At 45.2% G+C, this 17374-nt stretch overlaps 1 protein-coding gene across 2 annotated transcripts in view; it reads right to left on the bottom strand.

Moving 5' to 3' along the window:
* B3GNTL1 (UDP-GlcNAc:betaGal beta-1,3-N-acetylglucosaminyltransferase like 1) overlaps positions 1 to 6047 on the bottom strand; it is a 115693-nt gene extending 109646 nt beyond the window's left edge. Inside the window, exons 1-2 of one of the 2 annotated variants that reach the window (XM_021711213.1) lie at positions 5841 to 6047; positions 5643 to 5742 (exon numbers count right to left, since the gene is read on the bottom strand). The gene's annotated coding sequence lies outside the window, so the exon portion shown is untranslated. Of the gene's footprint in view, positions 1 to 5642; positions 5752 to 5840 lie in introns of those variants that run through there. The other variant, XM_021711214.1, reaches the window with a different exon arrangement.
* Positions 6048 to 17374: the final 11327 nt, after the last annotated feature.

Consider the following 17374-nt stretch of genomic DNA (forward strand, 5'->3'; position numbering starts at 1 on the left):
CTGAACAGGACCCAGCTGTGAACCTAACACTCCCCAGGCTCTCATATGGGCATATTCCAGAGGGACCCCAAACATTCAGTGGTCTGCCCTCGAAATATACAATTCACTCAGGACCAAGTCCACTAGAAAGTGGGGTGAAGCCATATCATTCCTGAGACTATCTTAAAGCAGTGGTTCTTGACCCTAGATGTATCTAAGAATCTCAGGAAAGCTTTTAAAATCCTATTGCCTAAATGCACACCCCAGACCAACTACATGAGAATATCTTAGGGCCGTACTCATGCTTCAGGTTTTTGAAAGCTTCCCAATAATTCCCAATAATTCTGACATGCATCCAAAGTTGAGGACCACTGTTTTTAAAAAAGACATAACTCCTAAAATCTATAGAAACCAGTCCTACTTTTACCTCTGCAATCCTATGCAATATATGCAGACATAGTTTTTTCAAGTTTTATATGAAAACTTTAAAATCAAACTACAAGGACCCTGATCTATTACAATTAAAGCTAAGAATACAAGCTAATTGGTAAATATAAAAACAGAGGATGGCCAGGTGCGGTGCCTCACGCCTATAATCCCAGCACTTTGGGAGGCTGAGGTGACAGGGTTGCCTGAGCCCATGGGTTCGAGACCAGCCTGGGTAACTTGGTGAGACTTCATCTCTACAATTAAAAAAAAAAAATTAGCCAGGCATGGTGGCACGTTCCTGTATTTCCAGCTACCTGGAAGGCAGATGCAGAAGGATCATCTGAGCCCAGCAGGTTGAGGCTGCAGTGGCTGTGAACATGCCAGCCTGGGTGACAGAGTGAGATTCCAACTCAAACAAACAAACAAAAAAAAAACCAGCAAATAAATGAAAAAACAGGTACATCTTGACCCAGCATAAGGAAATTTTGATACCTTTAAAATAACAAGAGTCAGACTGACATATGATTTCTTATTAGAAACATAGACACTAGAAGATAATGAAGTAATCCCTTTAAAATTCTAAGGAAAATTATTTTGCACCTAAAATTCCATATACCTAGCCAAACTGTCAATTGAGCATACATTAAAAAAAAAAAAAAAAAAAGACATTGTCGAAGGCTAAGACAGAAGGATCACCTGAGCCCAGCAGGTCAAGGCTGCAGTGGCCGTGAGTGTGCCACTGCACTCCAGTCTGGGCAACTGAGTGAGACTCCAACTCAGAGAAAAAAAAAAAAATATATTGTCAGACATGTGTTACCATTAACGTATCACACACAGAAAAATTATTTGAAGAAATACTCCAACAAAATGAAAAGGAACACACAAAAATAAATTTTAAAAGAGGGAGAGAAGGAACAAAAACAGACAATGGCACTTAGAGAAAGAGAATAAAGCTAAAGATTTTTTTAAAGGTTCCATCAGATTTTGACACTCAGGAAGTGAAATCCCCCAAATATGCAGCAGAGGGTTTCAGTTCCTTCAGAGTCGAATCCCACTACAAGTTTCATAGCAAGTACAGATATGTATTTTTAATAATGTAAATGCTATTTTTACAAGGTTTGAATCGTTGGAATCAACCTATTGGTAAAGTACATAAAACAAGAGTTCTAGAAGAGACTATAAACATTACAAGTTCTGACAATGTAAATATACTATAACAAACAAAAAAGAAGTCTGAAGTGCTTTAAGTGGGTTAAAGTTCCTCTTTCAAAGAGTATCAACACATGCTGTGAGAGTTCAATAAGCCAAGTAAGAAGAAATAAAATTCACCAATTACTTGTAGGGAGTGAGGCTTTTACATTTCATTGTAGATCCCTCTCTACAGCTGAATTTCTTTTCACCACATGCTGGTATTAAAAAATATATTTTTTTATTAATCAAAGCAGACATTTATTTGTGAAAATCAGTAGATAACTTTTGTCCTCTTACGTATAAACTGTAGGGCTAGTTTTTACGGGAGAGGTTGAGGAAAAAAAGGAAGCAGAATTGCGCTATATAATTATTGCTTTCATGAACACTATACCAGCAGGTGTGAGACCTTCTGCTTTTATCCCTAAATCAGACACACAATTCAAGAACAAAGGCTATGACCCAGTCTCCATCTATAAGATACAAATGCAAAGGTATGAAAGAAAATTGAAATACTATACTGTATAAAAATACTATCATGTTGGCCAAGTGCAGTGGCTTGCACCTGTAATCCTAGCACTTTGGGAGGTCCAGGTAAAAGGATTTCTTGAGCCCAGGAGCCTGACACCAGCCTAGGCATCATAGCGAAACCTCATCTCTACAAAAATTAAAAAATTAGTAGGGCATGGTGGCATTCACCTGTAGTCCCAGTTACTTGATAGGCGGAAGCAGAAGGATCACCTGAGCCCAGAAGGTCGGGGCTGCAGTGAGCCATGATTGCGCCACTGCCCTCCAGTCTGGGTAACAGAATGAGACCCTGATTCAAAAAACGAAATAAAATAATACTATAGGCAGGGCACAGTGGCTCAAGCCTGTAATCCCAGCACTTTGGGAGGACAAGGTGAGGAACTGTCTGAGCCCACGGGATTGAGAACAGCCTGGGCAACTTGGTGAGACCTCATCACTACAATAAATCAAAAAATTAGCCGGGCATGGTAGCGTGCGCCTGTAGTTCTAGTCACTTGGAAGGCTAAGGCAGAAGGGTCACCTGAGCCCACAGGTCAACACCGGGGTGGCTGTGAACATCCCACTGCACTCCAGTCTGGAAAATGGAGTGAGACTCCAATTCAAAAACAGTAATAATAATAACAATAATAATAATATAATGTCATTGCTGGTTTATTCTAGCACTGCAAGAATAGTTCATTGATAAGAAAAACATTAAGGGCAGGTGCAGCGGCTCAAGTCTGTAATTTCAGCACTTTGGGAGGCCAAGGTGAGAGGACTGCCTGAACCCACAAGTTCAAGACCAGCCTGGGCAACTTGACAAGACCTCATCTCTACAATAAATCAAAAGATTAGCTGAGCATAGTAGCATGCGCCTGTAGTTCCAACTACTTGGGAGGCTGAGGTGGAAAGATTGATCACCTGAGCCCAGCAGGTTGACGCTGGGGTGGCCGTGAGTGTTACCCACCAGAAATAAACAATCTCAAAGGAAATTAAGAAAACAATTTTCAAAACTTATCACAAAGCTGAAGTAATCAAAATACTGTGGTACTAGCATAAAGATAGACATATAGACCAGTGGAATAGAATTGACAGTTCAGAAATGATCCTATACATTTATGGTTAGTTGATTTTTGACAAGAGTACCAAGAAAATTAAATGGAGAAAGAATAAGTCTCTTAAATAAATGATGTTGAAACAACTACATACAAAAGAATGAAGTTACCTTATCTCCTACCATATGTAAAAACTAACTCAACATGGATGAAAGACCTAAACATAAGAGCTACAAGTAGAAAGCTCTTTGTAGAAGACATAAGGATAAATTTTCATGATTTTGACTTAGCAATGGTTTCTTAGATATAACACCAAAGGCCCATGTCATAAAACATAGATAAACTGGATTTCATATACATCAAAATTACAAACTTTTGTGCACCAATAGGCACATTCAAGAAAGCAAAAATATAATTCAAAGAATGGAAGAAAATATTTGCAAATCATATCTAGTAAGTTGTAGTATCTTGGCTATATAAAGAGCTCCTACCATTCAACAACAAAAAGACAAATAACCCAATTAGAAAGTGGCCAACAGACTTGAATAGACATTTCTCCAAAGAAGATATACAAATGGCAAAACAAGCACATGAAAAGATGCTTATCAACATCAGTCAACAGGGAAATACAAATCAAAACCACAATGAGACACCACTTCCTACCACTTTTTAATTATAGCACGGTTATAATTTTTAAAATAAAAATAAAAAAACAGAAAATAACAAGTGTTGAGGAGGATATGGAGAAGTTATAACCCTCATACACTGCTGGAGGAAATGTACACTTGAAAGGCCAGGAAGTGATTGCTGGAGGGAATGGAAGATGGTGCAGACGCCATGGAAAACAGTTTGACAGTTCCTCAATATGTTAAATATAGAATTATAATATGATGCAGAAAATTTGCTCCAAGGTATATGCCCAAAGGAATTGAAAACCAGCGTTCAAACAAAAATTTGTGTATGAATGTTCATACTGGCACCATTCACAAAAGCTAAAAAAGTAGAACAACCCAATTATCTATCAACTGACAAACAGCATATGGCATTTTCATACAATTGAATATTATTCTCCTATGAAAAGGAATGAAATACTCATATATGCTACCACTTTACATGAACCTTAGGACATTATGCTAAAGGAAAGAAGCCAGTTACAAAAGAGCACGTATTATGTGATTCCATTTAATGACATGTCTACAATAAGCAAACCTACAGAGACAGAAAGTAGATTAGTAGTTACTGTGGCTGGAATAATCTGAGTGTAAGCACAGAATAATATAGACTGAGTGGCTTCTAAACAACAGAAATTCATTGCTCACAATTCTGAATGCTGGAAGTTCTGGGCCAAGCCTGTGGCAGAATCAGTGTTTGCTGAGGGCCTGTAATCTGATTCACACTGTCCTTACACAGCAGAAGGAGCAAGGGAGCTCTCTGGGGTCTCTTTTATAAGGACACTATCGCTGCATGAAGCTCCACCCTCATGACCTCATCATCTCCCAAAGGCACCTTGGGGGTTAGGGTTTCAACACATGAATTTTGGAGAGGACACAAACATTCAGATCATAATAACAAATCCTTACCGAAAATTAAGGAATTTAGATCCAGTAAGTGCTTAATAAGTGGTAGACCCAATTATCACCAAGATACTTTTTGTCAGTATTTGAACAACATAGAACTATTTAAGGGCAAGGCTTGGTGGCTCAGCCTGTAATCCCAGCACTTTGGGAGGCCAAGGCAAGCGGATTGTCTGAGCCTGTGGGTTTGAGACCCACCAGGGCAACTTGGTGAGTCCTTGTCTCTACAATAAATAAAAAATTAGCCGGATGTGGTAGCACACACCTGTAGCTCCGGCTACTTGGAAGGCTGAGGCGGAAGGATTGCCGGAGACCAGCAGGTCGCAGCTGCGGTAGCCAGGAGCGTGCCACTGCACTCCAGTCTGGGCGACAGAGTGAGACTCCAATTCAAAAAAACTATTTAAGTACGTCAATTGATAAGAAATCATGAATTATCTGATGGGGGGGCAGGGAGGACAAACCTCATCAAGGGTACCTGCATAATGAACATTTATTTGTATATCTAACCCTGAATTGTACTCCACATCTTTAAAACAAAAAATATATGTATACAAAAATAAAAAAGATATCATGAATTACAGTTTAATAAGCTAAACATGGCCAGGCTTGGTGGCTCAGCCTGTAATCCCAGCACTTTTGGAGACCAAAGCGAGTGGATTGCCTGAGCCTGCGGGTTCGAGACCAGCCCAGGCAACTTGATGAGACCTCATCTCTACAATAAATCAAAAATTAGCTGGGCGTGGCAGTGCATGCCTGTAGCTCCAGCTACTTAGAAGGCTGAGGCGGAAGAATCGTCAGAGCCCAGCAGGTCGACGCTGGGGTGGTCGTGAGCGTGCCACTGCACTCCAGCCTGGGAGACAGAGTGAGACTCCAACTCAAATAAATAAATAAGTTAAACATGTTTACTCACCTCCTCGGGGAGAAGGAGAATCATGGCCTCCAATGACCACAAGGATACCAGAAACTTCTAGCTTCTCTTTCCATTTTTCAATGATAGTCCCAGACTTGTCCTGAAAGAAGGACACTGGCAGATCAGGAAACTTTCCTCAGAACAGTCAAATGTGACTTATACTGGGGTTAAAAGACCCAACAGGAAGTTTATAAATACCTTACTAGCATCATTAAAAATAGAGAGCTCCACGGTGCCTTCAAAGTCCTGTTGCAAAACAGACTTCAAACACTCATCCAACCACAGTTCAGCATTGTAGACTGGGAGGATAATAGACTGGAAATTAAAAGAAATGGATTAATAGAAGTGTGAAAACTAAATTCCCTTTTAACTGCTCTAATTTACTTCCCCTTAACCACCCACACAATGCCCTTTTCTAAAGGGCAAGGCCTGACTTACAGAATAACTCAGAACAAGGAAAGAACATGCCCTGACAAACAAATATCTATTCCTTCTCTCCAAGACCCTGAAGTTATTTTGCTCCATAAGATTAATCGTCTAGATTTCCCTGAATTGGTCTTCCTCATACTTTTGAAAGGGGAAAAAAAAGCTGAAAGGCATTAAAATTGTTCCCAATCAACAGTAAATTCATGGGTTTTTCAATGAGTAGTCAGAAATATGATCATTTTGGTTGAAACAAGCACCTGTGTATCTTCTTACCCATTCATGAAATCACTGATTGGTCATTTTCTGGGTGGAATAAGCACTTTAGCCAACTATGATAGAAAAACTGCAACAAAATAACCTTTTAAGTGCTTCTTCCCCTAAACAATGCTTTAACAAAGTGGGAGGGGGTGGGGAATACAAAGAACCAAGCTGAGCAAATGGGACTTGTGAAGTCCATTTCTCTATTCCTTTGTTCTACAGTTAGTTTAGGGCTGCTTTGGCGCCAGCATTGTCCTTTGCTCAAGGAGCCCAAAACAAAAATTTCAAAACTGGTATGGAATGAAACCAGTGAAACCTGACTACCAACAAAACAACCAATTACAGGAATTGTCTTAATTTTACAAATTATATTAATTAAATACCCATAGAAATTACAGTCTGTCCTCATCCTTGAGTTTATACCTTTAATAAAAGAAATTGGGCCGGGCTCGGTGGCTCAGCCTGTAATCCCGCGCCTTTGGGAGGCTGAGGTGAGTGGATTGCCTGAGCCCGTGGGTTCGAGACCCGCCTGGGCAGCGAGACCTCATCTCTACAATAAATCAAAAAATCAGCCGGGCGTGGTAGTGCACGTCTGTAGTTCCAGTTACTTGGAAGGCTGAGGCGGAAGGATCGCCAGAGCCCAGCAGGTCGAGGCTGCGGTGGCCAGGAGCGGCCACTGCACTCCAGTCTGGGCGACAGAGTGAGACTCCAACTCAAAAAAAAAAAAAAAGAAATTGGGCAAAACATAAACCAGTCAGGTGTGTGTGTACACATATATACATACATATATAAGTGTGTATTGCATATTCATATATAATGTAGATATGATTTTTTAAAACATTAAATTCAAATATGGTTATGAAAAGCACAGCGGCTCTAGCGTGTAATCCCAGCACTTTGAGAGGCCAAGGCAAGAGGACTACCTGAGTCCAGGGATTCAAGACCAGCCTGGGCAACATGGTAAAACCTCATCTCTACAACAAATCAAAAAATTAGCTAGGCATGATGGTGTGCACCTGTGGTTCCAGTTACTTGGAAAGTTGAGGTGGAAGGACAGCCTGAGTCCAGCAGATCGAGACTGTGGTGGCCGGGAACATGCCACTGCACTGCAACCTGCATGACAGCGTAAGACTCCAACTCAAAAAAAGATAATACAATTCAGCCTGGCACGGTGACTCATGCCTGCAATTCCAGCACTTTGGGAAATGGAGACGAGAGAACTGCCTGAGCTCCGGGGTTCGAGACCAGCATGGGCAACTTGGTAAGACCTCTTTTCTACAATAAATCAAAAAATTAGCTGGGTGTGGTGGCACATGCCTGTGGTTCCATCTACTCGGAAGGCTGAGGGTGGAAGGATCACAAGCCCAGCAGGTTGTGACTGCGGTGGCCATGAGCAGGCCACTGCACACCATCCTGAGTGACAGAGACTCCAACTAAAAAAGAAAAAAAAAAATTCAGTCAAGTACGTTACAAATGAAACCTCCCTAGGAGGATCTGATCCAACAGTGATATCCCTTCGTAGACTTATATTTATAGGCATAAAACTAGTACCCTAATCTATTTACAAATTTACTTTGGATTTACTTTTTTAAAGGAAAAGAAGGAAAGCGTATTTTTACTTTACTCAAGATCTACAAGACAAAACATAATGTCAGTTTCTGACAAAGATGAACCTTGATTAATCTGTCACCAATTTTAGTAAGACTGGCATAAAAACAATCAAGCCACCCTGCATGGAGCCTTTGGACTATTGTTAATCCTACATCTCTGTGGCTCTCACTACATCAGCCTCTAGGCTCCTTCTGACATCTGAACCCTGAAGCCCTCTGCTCCAGCCTCCACCAGCATGCAAGGCAGGTGTGCAAAGCTAGTATGCTGGTGTGCAGAGCAAGTGTTCAGGGCATGCAGTACAAGTGTGCAGGGTGGCAGAGGGACATGTGTGCAGGGCAGGCAGGGTGTGTGTTTAGGACAGAGCGGGTGTTCAGGGCAGGCTTGTAGGGCAATCGTGTAGGGCTTGTAGGTCAGGTCTGTAGGGCGGGGGGCAGGGCGAGTGGGCGGGGCAGGCGGACAGGTGTGCTGTCCGTTCACTCCACTACCAGGAAAGGACGCTGCCCCCTCCGCACCTGTGAGGGCCAGCTGGGGCACGCTGAGTGTGCTCCCAGCACGGAGGTTTCAAACTAAGACAGGGCAAGTCCCCAGGGGGACGAGTTTGTGGTGAAGGGGAGAAGGTGACACCGCCCAGAAGTCAGAGATTCCAAAGCCACGCGGCGCCGACCCGCGACTCTGCTCATCACACACCCTTCCACTCACAGCTTCACTCTTGCTGGGGCTTACACACTGCTTGGGCGGAGGACCTCGACGGCAAGTCGGAAGGTAGTGGTGTGGGACGTGAAGACCCCGGGGAGGAGGAGGAAGAGAGACAAGAATACGATGGGCAGGACGGAGTGAGAAGAGGGGAGAAGAAGGGGAGAGTGTGAAGAGGCGGAGGAGCGCAGTCGACCCACCACCCGGCACCTACCACGTGTACCCGCGGGCCTGGCGCGGCTGCGGAGTCCCAGCGGGCCTGCATGGCGGGCGGGATCCACGGAACGCCACGCCCCGTGCAGCCGAAAGCCGGCTACGCGTGTCCCGCCCCCTCCCTTGGCCTAGGGCGCATGCGCGAGAGGTTCCAGGAGGCGGAGCAAAGCTGAGCCGTCCCCGATTGGCTCAGAGAGACGTCGATCCCGGGAGAGGAGGAAGGACACGGCAGGGGCCTTGCGAGGGGACAGGGGCGGGGTTCTGACTTTTGACTCCGCGCAAGTTCCCTTGTTCACACCTGAAAGAGGATTTCACAGGTTCTGAATTCTTCAGTATAAACGATGTTATAAAAGTAGGTTGGTGGTGAAGAGGACGGGCGTCCTGTACTGAGTGGTTCTGATCATCAAACCAGGTGACCTTTGCGCCTGTGTGTCGCCTTAAAAAACGGCGATGTGGCCGGGCTCAGGGGCTCAGCCGGTAATCCCAGCGCTTTGGGAGGCCGAGGTGAGTGGATTGCCTGAGCCCGTGGGTTCGAGACCCGCCTGGGCAACTTGGCGAGACCTCATCTCTACAATCAATCAAAAATTAACCGGGCGTGGTAGCGCGCACCTGTAGTTCCAGCTACTTGGAAGGCTGAGGCGGAAGGATTTCCGGAGCCCAGCAGGTCGAGGTTGCGGTGGCCGGGAGCGGCCACTGCACTCCAGTCTGGGCGACAGAGTGAAACTCCAACTCAAAAAAAAAAAAAAAAAAAAGGCGATGTGCTTTAAAGAAGAGGTGCATTGCACCTGGCATTGCACCTGGTCTCTCTGTGCTCAACCTGACCGTTGACCAGGAGAAGCCTTCTGGATATGATGATGGTGGGTGCAAGGTGGCAATGTTGTACGGACCACAACGCTGCTTCTTCAGGAAGGGTACCGAGGAGAGCAGGCCCTTCACCACCAGACTCCGATGGCCCTGGGTGATCTTCTGGGCTCGTCCTAGTGTCTGTCTTCCCTAGCAGCCCTCAAGAAGGATAGCACTTAAAAACAGGAGGGCCGGACTAGATGGCTCAGCCTGTAATCCCAGCACTTTGCCTGTAATCCCTGCACTTTGGGAGGCCGAGGCGAGTGGATTGCCTGAGCTCGTGGGTTCGAGACCAGCCTGGGCAACTTTGCGAGACCTCGTCTCTACAATAAATAAAAAAATTAGCCAGGGGTGGTAACACACGCCTGTAGTTCCGGTTACTTGGAAGGCTGAGGCGGAAGGATCACCAGGGCCCAGCGAGTTGACACTGGGGTGATCGTGAATGTGCCACGCACTCTAGCCTGGGCAACAGAGTGAGACTCCAACTCAAAACAAAACCAAACAAACAAAAATCAGGAGAAGGAGGCAGCTTGGCTTTGGGGAGCTCAGGGCTTACCTATTATAATATCTTTTCTGCAGCGAGTTGTGCAAAAACACCTGCTACCCTTAACTCATCTATTATCTTGTGCTTAAGGAACACCAAGTGCTACCCATCTCAGTTCCTGGTGGACAGATTTCAGTCCTGGAAGCACTGGCTGTGTGATCCCAGAAGTCCCACATTTGTAATTGAGGCTCCTGCTGGGATCCCTGGAGGGGGTTGTGAGACTCCATGAGCTACCTTACTTGGAGGAGGGTGACTGGTGACAGGGCACCATGAGGGGTGGATCAATGTGATTTGCTGTGATCAGCCCTGTGCTGCCTGCACAAATAGATGAACCCCACTCGGGTGTGTTCCAGCACCTCTAAACTAATGAACACATCATAAGTATCACTTCCAGAACAAACCCTTTGCTATGCAAAACTAAGATTAAATGCAAATCATTCTATAAATAAACTATTACAATAAAGCAAAATTTCTGTTTAAGCATCACTTCAGATATGATTATTTTTCCTTAAATTACATCATTTCCAAAGCCTGTTTTACAAGTTGGAATGTTGGTTAAGTAAAAATGTAACCTTACTTGCAGTTCAGTAAAAGCAATCTGATAATTTGCTTCCAAGAACCTCATGTCCTGAGGTTGGTATATTAGGAATAGTTTCGAGACAGACTAATAAGTGCAGGAAAATGTGACCGCTGTTTCTTCTTATAAGACACAGGAAAGAAGGCATTAACATTTGGAAAACACTTCCACCCTAGGGTGTTTATGGTTGAAGTCAGTGGAGCAAATCAGGCCCTCTACCCTTCTTAACTGCAGCCCAGATACCCAAATGAAGACAAATCCATGGTCCACATGGCCCTCATGGCCTTCACCCCTCTCACCCACCTCCCTGAAGGCAGAGGAGATAAAATCCAGTCACCAAGACTCCCTTGGGGCAGTTCTTATTATGAGACTGTCCTCACTCCCCTCCCTTGGAGTGTGTATTCTCCTTCCTGTAGGCAGTTCTTCTCCTGAGACTGCCTGCCCCCACTTCCCTTCCTTTTAAGTGTGTAATATCACCTTAATAAACGCTTTACTTTGCTCATCGATCTGAAGACTTGCTCTGAAATTCTTTCCTGTGGCAAAGTGAAGAACCCAAATAAGAGTTGAGGTCTCTTTCTGAGATGGTGTGTGGTTTTTTTGTTTGTTTTTCAATTCCGAAGTTGGCCAGTGGGAGCCCCTTCAATCTGCCTTGTAACCTGCTCTCTTTTTTTGAGTTGGAGTCTCACTCTGTCGCCCAGACCGGAGTGGAGTGGCCGCTCCCGGCCACCACAGCCTCGACCTACTGGGGCTCCGGCGATCCTTCCTCCTCAGCCTTCCAAGTAGCTGGAATTACAGGCGTGCGCTACCACGCCCGGCTAAGCCTGCTCATTTTTTAAAGCACTTCATTTCCAGCATAACAAGATATTCAAGGCTTACATTGTGCATATCTTGCTTCTTTCCCAGAACCAGCTATTTCTGGGAGAGCACAGGTTTCTTTTAGTGTGGAATGGTATTAGAAACCAAGATCTGGGAGCCAGGTGTGCTCATTGCTCTTAGGGTGTCTTTGTTTCTGGGTCCTTTCAGTGGACAGAGCTAGAAAATATAAACATGTATATATATATACACACACACATATGTACCCACATATACATAATTATGCATATTTTAGAAATTATGCATATTTTAGACATACACTAATATCTCTAATTTCAAGTTCTTTTTTGTTTTTCCCATTTTGTATTTGTATGTCCCTTCTTCCACAGTGATAATCCTGGCTCCCAACAATGTTAACACATTTACTCATTCACGCCATATAATAATTTGCTCATGCCAGGTGCATTGACTCACGTCTGTAATCCCAGCACTTTGGGTGGCAGAGGTGAGAGGATTGTGTGGTCTTAAATCAGGGGGAAGTGCAGTGGTGATTAAATATGAACAATGTCACATGGACACCTGAAAGGGAAGTAATACAAAATTCCCTATAGCTTTGGGCTCACTAAGTGGGCAATTTTTAAAAAAATTGTTGTTTATGCAAGATGTTTGGTGAATACTGGCTATAGTCAGAGGACTCGGTGCCAACTGCCAAGTACTATGGTCAGACTGTATTTGTCCCCCCAAATCCATATACTGAAAGCTAACCCTAAGGTGATAGTATTAGGAGATGGGGCTTTGAGAAGGTGATTAAGTCATGAGAACTCTGCCCTCATGAGTGGGAGTAATGCTCTTATAGAGGCCTGAAGGAAGACCGGGCATGGTAGCTCAGTCCTGTAATCTCAGCATTTTGGGAGGCAGAGGTGAGAGGGCTGCCTGAGCTCAGGGGTTCAAAACCAGCCTGGTCAACTTGGTAAGACCTCGTCTCTACAATAAATAAAAAATTAAGCCGGGCATGGTAGCATGTGCCTGTAGTTCCAGCTACTTGGAAGGCTGAGGCGAAAGGATCACCTGAGCCCAGCAGGTCAAGGCTGTGGTGGCCATGAGTGTGCCATTGCACTCCAGTCTGGGCAACAGAGTGAGACTCTGACTCAAAAAAAAAAAAGACTTGAAGGAACCCTTTTGCTCCTTCTGCCATGTAAGGACATACAGAAGGTGCCAACTATGAGGAACAGACCCTCACCAGACATCGAATATGGGCACCTTGACCTGGACTTTTCAGTCTTCAGAACAGTGAGCAATAAATTTCTATTGTTCATACATTACACAGTCTATGGTATTTTGTTATAGTAGCACAAATGGACTAAGACACTGTGTCTCAGAATTTAAAATCGACACGTCATCTTCTTTCCTTGCTGGTACAGGAGGCCAAGGTTCCCTGCAGGTCCACAGAAACGTGGTTAAGGTTGGGAGACACCAGGCTCCCAATAAGACTGATTCTGCCATGAGTGCAATCAGTGAAAGCTGAGTTCAAGCTTTAAAGACGATAGCCAGATGAGTTCCTATGATAGCCTGAGCCCCAAGACCTCTGTGTGTCTTTTTTTTTTGAATCAGAGGCTCACTCTGATGCCCAGGCTGGAGTGCAGTGGCACGCTCTGCTCACGGCCACTGCAACCTCAACTGGCTGGGCTCAGGTGATCCTTCTGCCTCAGGTTTCCAAGTATCTGGAACCACAGATGTGTGCCACCGCACCCGGCTAATTTTTTTTATTTATTGTAGAGACGAGGTCTTGCCAAGTTGCCAGGGCTGGTCTTGAACTCCTGGACTCAGGCAATCCTTTCCTCTCCGCCTCCCAAAGTGCTGGGATTATAGGCAAGAGCCATCACGCCTGGCTCTCTGTATGTGCTTTTCCAGTTTCCAGACAGGACAAACCTCAGCACATCTGGCTTGACCTCCCCTGGGCAGTGGGTGCTGCTTGGAAGTCAGGATCACGTAGGTCTGTAGGATGCTCTGCATGTGGTGACTAAGTCACTCTAATAAAAAGTCAGTTCACAAGGGCAAATGGTGTATGAAGTGCTCTGAAGTCATCTCTCCTGCCCATTTCATATTTTTAAAGGCTGGTCATGACTCACCATGTGGATTTAATGACTTATTAAGGAGTTGCAGCCCAAGACTTTTAAAAAGGTAATCTATGAGACAGTAGCCCAGGTGTGGATATGATCGCATGAGCTCCATTTTTCAGCAGCACACCTTCCTAGGACTCATACCTGTTGGGGAATTCTAATTGCCATGAGGAAACCGTGCAGGACATTCAGGGGGATAATTCAGCGCAGTGTGTGTGCCAGGCTGGTATGAGGCTGCAGCAGTAGCTCCCAGGGCCGTGGGCAGAGCCTAAGGAAGGAAAGCCAAGTCTCTGCACTGCAGAACCTGGACAGGGACATTGAGAAAATAGCATTCTACAGACACCTAAGATTACCTCACCTGAGGGGGGAAGGGACAGCCCAGTACGGCCCCATGGTGGGGATCAAGACCTCACCTAGCGCCTTGCCCAAGGCGGGACATAATAAATATTTGTGTCACCAATCTGCATTGTCAGGAATTCTGGAAAGATAAGAAGATCCTTTTGACTAAGTATTTCCTAACTGCCAGGCACTTTACAAATGTTGTCATTAAAACCCAATGCTACACAACTGACCCAAAGCCAGGGCCTGCAGTCCTGAGGGAAGGGATGAGGATCCCATCCCAAGAAGCAGGACAGATGTTCAATGTGGATTATGTGAGCATCAAGTATCATATGGAATGTTTGTCATGGCCTGAATATCCTCCCTGCCTCAGCCTAGAAAGCAGAGCCAGGTGCTTGTACATGAAGTGTTTATGTTACCAGGAAGCTGGTAGGGCTGGTGAAGCAAGAAGAGGAGGCCAGAACCAAGGTGCTCTGTTGAGCAGTCCCCATTGAGAGGTGGACCCTGGACCTCCCACTGAGTCCTGGGGAAGTATTCACCTGGGCAGTGCAGAGGCTATACCCATGATTAGTGGAGGCTTCCCCTTGGGGACTCATGCCTTTGTCCCTGGGTGGTGAACACAGGATCCCACAGGTTTCTGAATATTTGAGGCACTGTCTGGCTGTCCCACATCAGCAACTGGCTCCCAGAGGCCCCCAGCCACTGCTGCCTGGTGCACCCTGGCACCTGCAGATCCCCACCTTAAACTACCTCCCCACTCCATGCCATGATTGCTGCTGGGCAGGTCTGCCAGGGGCACATCCTCCTCTGGGTCTCTCTGTGAAAGGACAAAGCTCAAAATGGAGTTTCTCTGGTCTCCTTGAGCTCATATAGACAACAATCCTTTCCCAGAACGAGTCACAAGACATTAAGATTAACATCTTTGTCCTAAGAATTTGTCTTTGAGCTATAGGCCCTGCATTTCTCATCTATGTGACCGACCCACCCATCCATCTGGTCATCAGAGAGACAAGAAACAGACCCCATCACCATTACATCAGCTTCTGTGAATGCTTGTCTGCCCTGCCCCCCAAAAAAAGAAGTTTCAAAAACCCCTAGTTTCAAACATGTACTGCCACATTTTCTTTAAGGATATGGCCCCCTCTCCAATCTTGGAGAGGTGAATTCACCTTCTCTCTCTCTGATCTACTTTCTATATAAACTATATGTCCTAATCTAATTTTTGTGCAATTCTTTGCATCTTACCCATTGCACCAGTTCACTGACCTAACATTTTGGTGGAAAGAAGGAAAGTATAGAACAAAAAAAGAGTTCAAGCATGTTGTAAAATGGTATGTGTAAGATTTGTGAAAAAATCTGGAAAAAAACTCTATGAGCAATCAAGTTTACAAAAATTTTAGTTATTTCTATGAATTAACCATTAGTATCAATCACACTGTTAACCCAAAATGCTACTCAGGGACCAGAACATAAGCCTCTTAATTGGCAATCTCTAGAAGAATTTTCTTCTATATACAACAGAGTAGGGGAGGAAGAGACGGATTCAGTTAGCCCTTTGCTGTTTTTGTTATTTATTTTTATTTTTTGAGTCAGAGTCTCACTCTGTCACCCAGGCTGGAGTGCAGTGGCACACTCAAGGTCACTGCAGCCTCAACCTGCTGGGCTCAGGTGGTTCTTCCGCCTCAGCCTTCCAAGTCTTCCAAGTAGCTGGAACTACAGGCACATGCCAACACATACAGCTAATTTTTTGATTAATTGTAGAGATGAGGGCTCACCAAGTTGCCCAGGTTGATCTCGAACCCGTGGACTCAGGCAATCCTCTCACCTCAGCCTCCCAAAGTGCTGGGATTATAGGCGTGAACCACGGTGCCTGGTCAGTTTTTGTTATTTAAAAACATAAATTTCTATCAAGAAGCAAGGTTTTTTTACTTCTCAAGATCTTTGGACTATCACTTTGGCTAAATGAGTAACTTTTTTTTTTTTTTTTTTTGAGTTGGAGTCTCACTCTGTCGCCCAGACTGGAGTGCAGTGGCCGCTCCCAGCCACCGCAGCCTTGACCTGCTGGGCTCCGGCGATCCTTCCGCCTCAACCTTCCGAGTAGCCGGAATTACAGGCACGCACTACCACGCCCGGCTGATTTTTCTAATTTATTGTAGAGATGAGGTCTCACCAAGTTGCCCAGGCGGATCTTGAATACGCGGGCTCAGGCAATCCACTCACCTCAGCCTCCCAAAGGCACGGGATTACAGGCTGAGCCACCGAGCCCGGCATGAGTAACTTTTATATTGGCCTTTGAAAAGGTACACTGAAGCAAGGTGGGCCGGTGCCAGTACTGCAGGAATAATGTAAGATTGCAACCAAGTAAGAAGTAGAAGGAAGTAAAATTTATTATTCACCTTTCACAGATTGGAAAGGAGGCCAGCACTCAGAGCCAAGTGTGGCATTGAAGGGCCAAGAACTGGGTATATAAGGATCTTTGGGGTAAGGAGGGTTTGGACTTAGAGGCATCTGGGCCAAAAGGAATGCCCAGGGCTGTGGGTCTTTGATGTTGATTGTAGCCACATAAGTCTTAGATCTTTTTTTTTTTTTTTGAGTTGGAGTCTCACTGTGTCCCCAGACTGGAGTGTAGTGGCCGCTCTCGGCCCCCCGCAGCGTCGACCTGCTGGGCTCAGGCGATCCTTCCACCTCAGCCTTCCAAGTAGCCGTAACTACAGGCACGAGCTATCTCGCCCGTCTAATTTTTGATTTATTGTAGAAATGAGGTCTTGCCAAGTTGCCCAGGCGGGTTCAGGGTCTTGAACCCGCGGGCTCAGGCAATCCACTCACCTCAGCTTCCCAAGGCAAGGGATTACAGGCTGAGCCACCTAGCCGACTAAATCTTAGATCTTGACATCACCAGATATTAGCATCAATCGCCAGACATTAGCATCTCATGACCTCGGGTGGTATCCACAAGCTCCTTAGCAAAAAGGTGGTCTTATTATCATGACTATGGCTTTAGCCACCTAAGAGTTGATCTTTGACTTTCTACCTTCAATAAGGAAACTGAAAGTTTCTTAGCGATTGTTATGCTAAACCATGGATTGAAAGATTGGGCTGGCCGGCTCGGTGGCTCAGCCTGTAATCCCACGCCTTTGGGAGGCTGAGGTGAGTGGACTGCCTGAGCTCGTGGGTTCGAGACCTGCCTGGGCAGCGAGACCTCATCTCTACAACAAATGAAAAAATCAGCTGGGCATGGCAGCGCATGCCTGTAATTCCGGCTACTTGGAAGGCTGAGGCGGAAGGATCGCCGGAG

Source organism: Carlito syrichta, unplaced genomic scaffold (assembly GCF_000164805.1).
Source record: "Carlito syrichta isolate Samal-C Ts95f unplaced genomic scaffold, Tarsius_syrichta-2.0.1 Scaffold301934, whole genome shotgun sequence".
Lineage (NCBI taxonomy): Eukaryota > Metazoa > Chordata > Mammalia > Primates > Tarsiidae > Carlito > Carlito syrichta.